Genomic DNA, 6,797 nt, shown 5'->3' with positions numbered 1-6,797 from the left:
CTTCACTATGCTTCATTGAAAAAACACTCTTAAACTATCGTTTGTAATGCAAAGAGTATAAATGAACAAAAAATAAATTTATTTTTCAATTTCAAACATAGAATCTTTTACTAGGCTAGCATAATAGATTAAAAAAAACCATCAAAATTAACTTTACAAATAGAAATTTTATAGCATTTGAATTTTAAAAATAATCATTTTTGTACTATATTAGACAAAGACAACATGCTTTAATTCCCTTTACACATTTCTGTACTATGGATATTGGAGATTTTGGCCCATGATAAAGGTGACTAAGTTAACTAATTGTATACCAAGTCATCAGCTTAGAAGACATGTTTAGTATATTGATAACAAAATTCAAATTGGATTGAATGCACAAGATTACAAATTCCCATATTGTTTTTTTGCAAAATCTCAATCAAATAGCCAAATTAAAGAATGATGCTTCTACTTGAAGCATTAAAAAATGAGAATTATTTTTTAAAAAAAAATTATTATGTAGCATAGAAAGAGTCTTTTTGCTCTGAACATGATAGGATGAGAAATCTTTGAGTCTTTGTAGAATGAAATTTTTGTATTAAAGAGATTTTTTTTTTTTTTTTTTTTTTTTTTTTTTTGGAAAAAACTTCCAAAATTATTATATTAGATATTTGTATTAAAAATCTCAAAGGTGACAAAAGTATGTAGTATAGCTATCCAAACTATCCAATTAATAGCAATTTCTACTTCAAGCACCATAAATATCTTTCAAAATTTCTAGTACAAAAAAATCATATTCCTACAAAGATCTTATTATTTCCTACATTAAGAAAAAATTTCATAAATCTTCATCAATAATTGACATGACAAAACTTGCCCAAACTCTCAAAAATCCCCCTAAAGGACTACCATCCTTTAGTTAAACATTGGTTTGTTAGTAACTACAAGGGATGCTTACATGATGACTCTTTAACTCCTAAAGGACCAATTGTTGGGCTAAACCCCTAAAAACCCACCAATGGATTTTTTAAACATTTGGATAAGTTCCAATAATGTCAATTTTTAACAAATTGTTTTGAGATTCTTATTGAAGAAGCAAAAATATAAGAAGTTTGTAGGAATTTAATTTTTTTATAAACTCAACATTTGATGAAAAAGTTATACTATTCAAAGCAGTTTTTGAGCCAAAGCGAGCAATCTGGGCAGTTTGCTAAGTTCCTCCAAAATTCCAAATTCCAATATCTTTGAAATTTTGTATATAACTAACTAATATAGCTTATTTTTAGATTTTATAAAAATAAACTCTCCATAGTGCAAAACTTTCACTCCAAGAGGAGTCAAAGTTTTTAGGACATTGTACAATTTTTTTTTTCTTTCTTCTACATTTATAAGCACAAATTTTTGGATTTTTGTTGTTTTCTTTTTTTTCAATTTTTTCACCTGAAGAAGTCATAATAATCTATAAGTTAACCGATTGAATTAAGATTCTATGTGAATTTGAGATCACAAAAAAATAAAATGTGTTTCATTTGCTTTTGGACCTCTTAGTCTTGCAAGATTGCTTTGAATATGATATACACCTTCAATATATGTAAAGTTTGCTGAACGAATACTTTACATCACATAGATTGTAATGGTGAAGAATGGAAAATTTGCATAGTATAAAAATTCCATATTATCAAGAAAACATTGTCTGTTGACTATGTAAAACCAAGGTGCAAAAAGACTATGAAACTTGCTTCACATGTTATAATCTTCCAATCCATGCAGTCAAAAATTCTATAAAAAATTCAAATATGTTCTTCTAGTAGCATTCAACAAGATCATATGGACAAAAATGAAGAAAGACCATTATGTATGAGTGTTTTTAATTTGCATTACAGAGAGTAGTTTTGAAGTGTATTCCTTTATCCAATATTAGTGCACAATAGCCTCTCACATCTTTTCTTCACTACTAGATCAGCTAATAAGAAATTTTTATAATTAGTGTAAAGGGCAAATGTCTGCTCAGTGTACTTTGCAAACTTCATGATGGAAAAGTGGCAAGGTCCTAAAGACTGATTTTAGACAAATAAGTTGATCCATGGATACGGACTTTCAAAGTTTACCATAAAATCTTCTGTATACTCGATATTTGCTACCATGCAAAAGCTCCAAATCAAGGACCTAATATTTCACTAAAGCCACACAGAGCTAGCTCAACTTCTACTTAAGCGCAACACGTTGATCTAAAGTCAGACTCCCACGTTTGAAAGGCTATTAGAGGTTAAACTCTCTTTCAGTTGAGGTGTGGAAACTTCTCAAGCAGTGTGAGGAAGCACCTACACAAAACGTCTGTTTTATAAAATAAAAATAATAAGAACAAGGGAGACAAATGGAGTCTATCTTCACCCTCATATTAAATCTGCATCAATGGGGATCAATCTTTTCTATGCTACAGTATATACCCATTGACTACATATCCTAGCCACAAGGACAATGATAGTTCGAAACCTTGTACTGATCAGTTTCTTCACATGGAAGCAATGCGGGACAAAAATTACTATATAGAATAAATCTTGCCAGTGAATAGGAATTGTAGGTATGATAGAACAAATGAGCTAAAAATAGACTACCTTCGCCCTCCTTTCACATCAGTATCAATGTAAATCAATCTTCTCAGCACCTATAAGAACAATGACAAACCAAAACCTAACCTGGATCAGTTTCTTCACATGGAAGCAGCTACAGCCATCATCAAGGAGAAAGCAGACACCACCACGATCACCAGCTTGGAAGTCCAGGTGAATCCGGTATCGGGGTAGAGAGAGTTTGCCTCAAGAAACGCTAGGCTTCTGGCTGTCACTAATTATTCAATCAAGCTTGAAAATAAGGGAAGCCGTAAGTTTATACATAAGGTTTTTCCTTTTAGCAATCACACCAAATACACAAGCCTTAAGTAGCAACCAACACCAAAATATGATAAAATCCTCTAAACCCTTGTTTATCTTATGTAGAGATTTTTCCGAATTTTAATACCTCATATATCTTAATCCGACCGTCCAAACAAATCCAAATTTTACATGACGTACTGATGTATTTCTATTAACATTTATAACAATTATCAACCGCAAATTCATTGCGGATCTTGAGATATCTTGAAAACCCTAATAATTGCTTCAAACCCTAGTCTTTATACACCCGAGTGCAATTTTCTTCATATCTCACAAAATATAAGCTCAAATGCCACGAAATTTGTATGTATAGCTTTTTAACACCAATTTTTACATTCTCCAAAAAGTTTTAGCCAAAAATTCGTCTAAAAACTTAAGTTATGGCTCCAACCATTACTACAAACAAAATTGCTTACTTACTGCCTTTGATTTGAAAGCACTGTCTTCAACTCCTTATAACTCATTCATATGAATTCCAAAAGCAATAATTCTTTCATAAAAGATGTAGATCTTAAAATCATCGTTCTAATCGCACCTTTCGAACTTCAAAAGCTACTGTACAACTCCTCGTATTCTCAAAGGAGTAACAATATATCTTAAATTAACACCTTAACTTCAAATGGCTCTTACTTCTTCACCCTAACTCCAAATCCTCTAATTTTTGTACATAAATTGTACCCCAAACCCTAAAATTTATAACCCTAGCCTCTAATCTCCAAATGCTCTCTTTGAAGTCGCCAAAACCTTTCTTAAGGTCACGGGCAGCCTCCTCAAAGCCCATTGGATATGGTATTCGACCAATAGGGATGAAGTTTCCTATTCTTTGCCTTCATCCGACCATGCCTTGCTTTCATTCCTTCCAATTAACCTCCTATTAGTTTAGATTTTCATCCTTAGGCTTCAAAGATAAGCTCCAAATCAAGGACCTAATACCTCACTAAAGCCACACAGATCTAGCTCAACTTGCAATTAAGCGCAACACGTTGATCTAAAGTCAGACTCCCACGTTTGAAAGGCTATTAGAGGTTAAACTCTCTTTCAGTTGAGGTGTGGAAACTTCTCAAGCAGTGTGAGGAAGCACCTACACAAAACGTCTGCTTTATAAAATAGAAATAATAGGAACAAGGGAGACAAATGGAGTCTATCTTCACCCTCATATTAAATCTGCATCAATGGAGATCAATCTTCTCTATGCCACAGTATATACCCATTGACTACATATCCTAGCCACAAGGATAATGACAGTTCGAAACCTTGTACTGATCAGTTTCTTCACATGGAAGCAATGCGGGACAAAAATTACTATATAGAAGAAATCTTGCCAGTGAATAGGAACTGCAGGTATGGTAGAACAAATGAGCTAAAAATAGACTACCTTCGCCCTCCTTTCACATCAGTATCAATGCAAAGCAATCTTCTCGGCACCTACAAGAACAATGACTAACCAAAACCTGACCCGGATCAGTTTCTTCACATGGAAGCAGCTGCAGCCATCATCAAGGAGAAAGCGGACACCACCACGATCACCAGCTTGGAAGTCCAGGTGAATCCGGGCATCTGATGCGGCGCAGCGCTCGGGCGCTCTGGGTCTTTGGGCGTGTCGGTCGTGTTGATGGTACCGTCCTCGTTGAGCACCTGAATGTACACCTTCTGGCCCTGCAGGCAGTGCGCGGAAATGTCGCAGATGATGTAGTAGTCCCCGGATTCCTTATAGGTTCTCTGCAGTTATAACACGCCAATCTATCAGATCTCGATGTACAATCAGTGACGTTACAGGAATGGCGTTAGAGATCATGTCTTTCAAGGTAAGATATTGGTGAGAATCAGGAGTTTCATCAAGGCTCAGGGGAACAACATTTAATGAATTTTTCGTGTCATCAGGAACAGCTTCACTGTGCATGTGAGAGCAGGCGATCAAACTCACAGCCGTTTTTATGGTCATTTATACACTGATGTTTGTCTCCTAATCTGGGCATTTTAGAAAACCCTCTCTAACCATTAATGTGAAATACACTGGATCAGATCAAGCACAAATCAGTCTACCAAAATGAGGGGCAGCGTTAAAATGAGGCTGCCAAATTAGTAACAAGAAGATTCGCTGTGTTGGTCAGATAAAGCAACAAGCAGACTCACGCCAAAATGATGAGTTGATCTCTACGGATTAAATTACCTGGAGAAGATATCCAAGAGAGACGGTAGTAGTGTCGTACTTGACTCCTGATTTTCCACAAGTGTCATATCCTTCCTTGTCCACCACCACTACAGTGTGGTCAGTGGAGTCGTTGTTGCCAAATTCTGCAAGGATCATGAGGAGATCAAGTATATCAGTCAGCCTGCTGATGAGATAAGATCCGGCAACTTATTGACGTATTAGTCTGGGTGCTGGAAGCAGGCCACGCAGATGAGATCAATGAAGGGCGACATATTACTGATATAGTAGTTTGAGTAGTAATCGATTGGAGGTAACTTACCGACAGTGTCGCCGATTTTGACTTTGTAATTGGACAGCCATTGGTCGTAGTCGATATTGGCTTTATTGGTTCATCCAATATCTGCACCTCCCAAAATGATTGTGACTCCGGCCTCCACCTGCTGCGCCAGCATCACCACCATGAGCACTGCCAAGGCGCACCCTGCTGCTGATGATGATGTGGAGGACCTCATGGTGCTTGCACTGCTACTTCACTGGTGAGGGAGGTGGTCTGCAGGTGTGGAGGAAGCAGAGGAAGGAGGGATGGTGTGGCGGTGGAGGAAATAGAGAAAGCAGTGATGGGCTGGGAGAGCTGGGAGAGTCCATATAAGGAGTGTGTCATGGTTGTAGTCATAGGGAGCCTTGAAGCCTGGGTATAAACCGGGTGTCTTGGTAGTAGTACCAGTGTATTGGAGCGATATCACCTTGGTATTGCATTGGTTTAAGGAAGTGGATGCCTTTCGAGTAGTGTTGTTGCTGGATTGGCAATGTCGGTCAAGTTGACGCTCCTATTTCTAAAACTGGAGACGTTAGAGCTTTCTCGTCTTCCTTTTATTTAATGTTACCGTACCTGTCGAATGCAACTGGGGAAAAGCCCAGTACCAATTTTTAAGGGAAAAGAATTCGTTGCAAAAGCGGCACAGAGCCCCCAGGACTCCGTGCATGCAGCTGTGCAGTTTCAAAGCCGTAGTAGTAAAATTCGCTTCCCACTTAAGATAATTTGCACAATTAGGTAAAGCATGCTTGGAGGGTCTTATTTAACTCCTTAATATCCTTGACCATTTCTTACCAAAAACACTTCATAATTGCCCATTCTGGTGCAAAGAGTAGAAAAGAAAACGAAAGTCCATGTTTCCATTTTCAACCGTAAGATCTTAATCTGTATTACTAAACCTCTAAGCTCACATATTTTCATAGCATTTGACCGCATGGATTGGAAGATTTTAGTGTTTAAAGTGAGGAAAATGCCATTTTTTCATCCCTGCGTTAAGAGGACCAGCAGACTTTGACTTCACTTTGTGTCAAATTTTTGCATTATACAAGCTCTTAATTTTATACCATTATGTTGTACATGATGTTAGCTCCTTGCACACCAATTTTTAGAAGTAGAGGATCAAGGAAGCATTTTCAAAAAAATTGTGCAATGAAATGAGTCTCAGGAATTGCAAAAACACATTTTAATTTTAAATGAATTCTTTTCCTCATAAATTGGAAATCCAAACAGTAAAAACAAAGTCTCATGCTTCTTCTTGAAGTAGAAAAAATAAAATGAGAAAAAGACCAAGATCTCTAATTTTTATGTGGAAATGAAAAAGGTTTTTTGCACCTTGCCCATAAATGAGAGGAAACTTTGACTCCCTTTGGAGTAAAAGTTTTACATTATGGAAGATTATTTTTTTTGAAAAACTCCA

General features: G+C 36.4%; 1 long non-coding RNA gene across 1 annotated transcript; it reads right to left on the bottom strand.

Annotated features, from left to right (window-relative positions):
* Window positions 1–3,951: 3,951 nt before the first annotated feature.
* LOC149988573 (uncharacterized) lies at window positions 3,952–5,676 on the bottom strand. Its single transcript, XR_016504237.1, has 3 exons — window positions 5,387–5,676; window positions 5,086–5,210; window positions 3,952–4,634 (listed from the first exon to the last, which is right to left on the bottom strand). It is a non-coding gene; the product is annotated as an uncharacterized LOC149988573 (long non-coding RNA).
* Between the last annotated feature and the right edge of the window lie 1,121 nt (window positions 5,677–6,797).

Source organism: Physcomitrium patens, chromosome 7, assembly GCF_059467195.1.
Source record: "Physcomitrium patens ecotype Gransden chromosome 7, ASM5946719v1, whole genome shotgun sequence".
NCBI lineage: Eukaryota > Viridiplantae > Streptophyta > Bryopsida > Funariales > Funariaceae > Physcomitrium > Physcomitrium patens.
The sequence above is the reverse complement of the archived record's forward strand: the minus strand, read 5'-3'. Positions and strand labels throughout refer to the sequence as shown.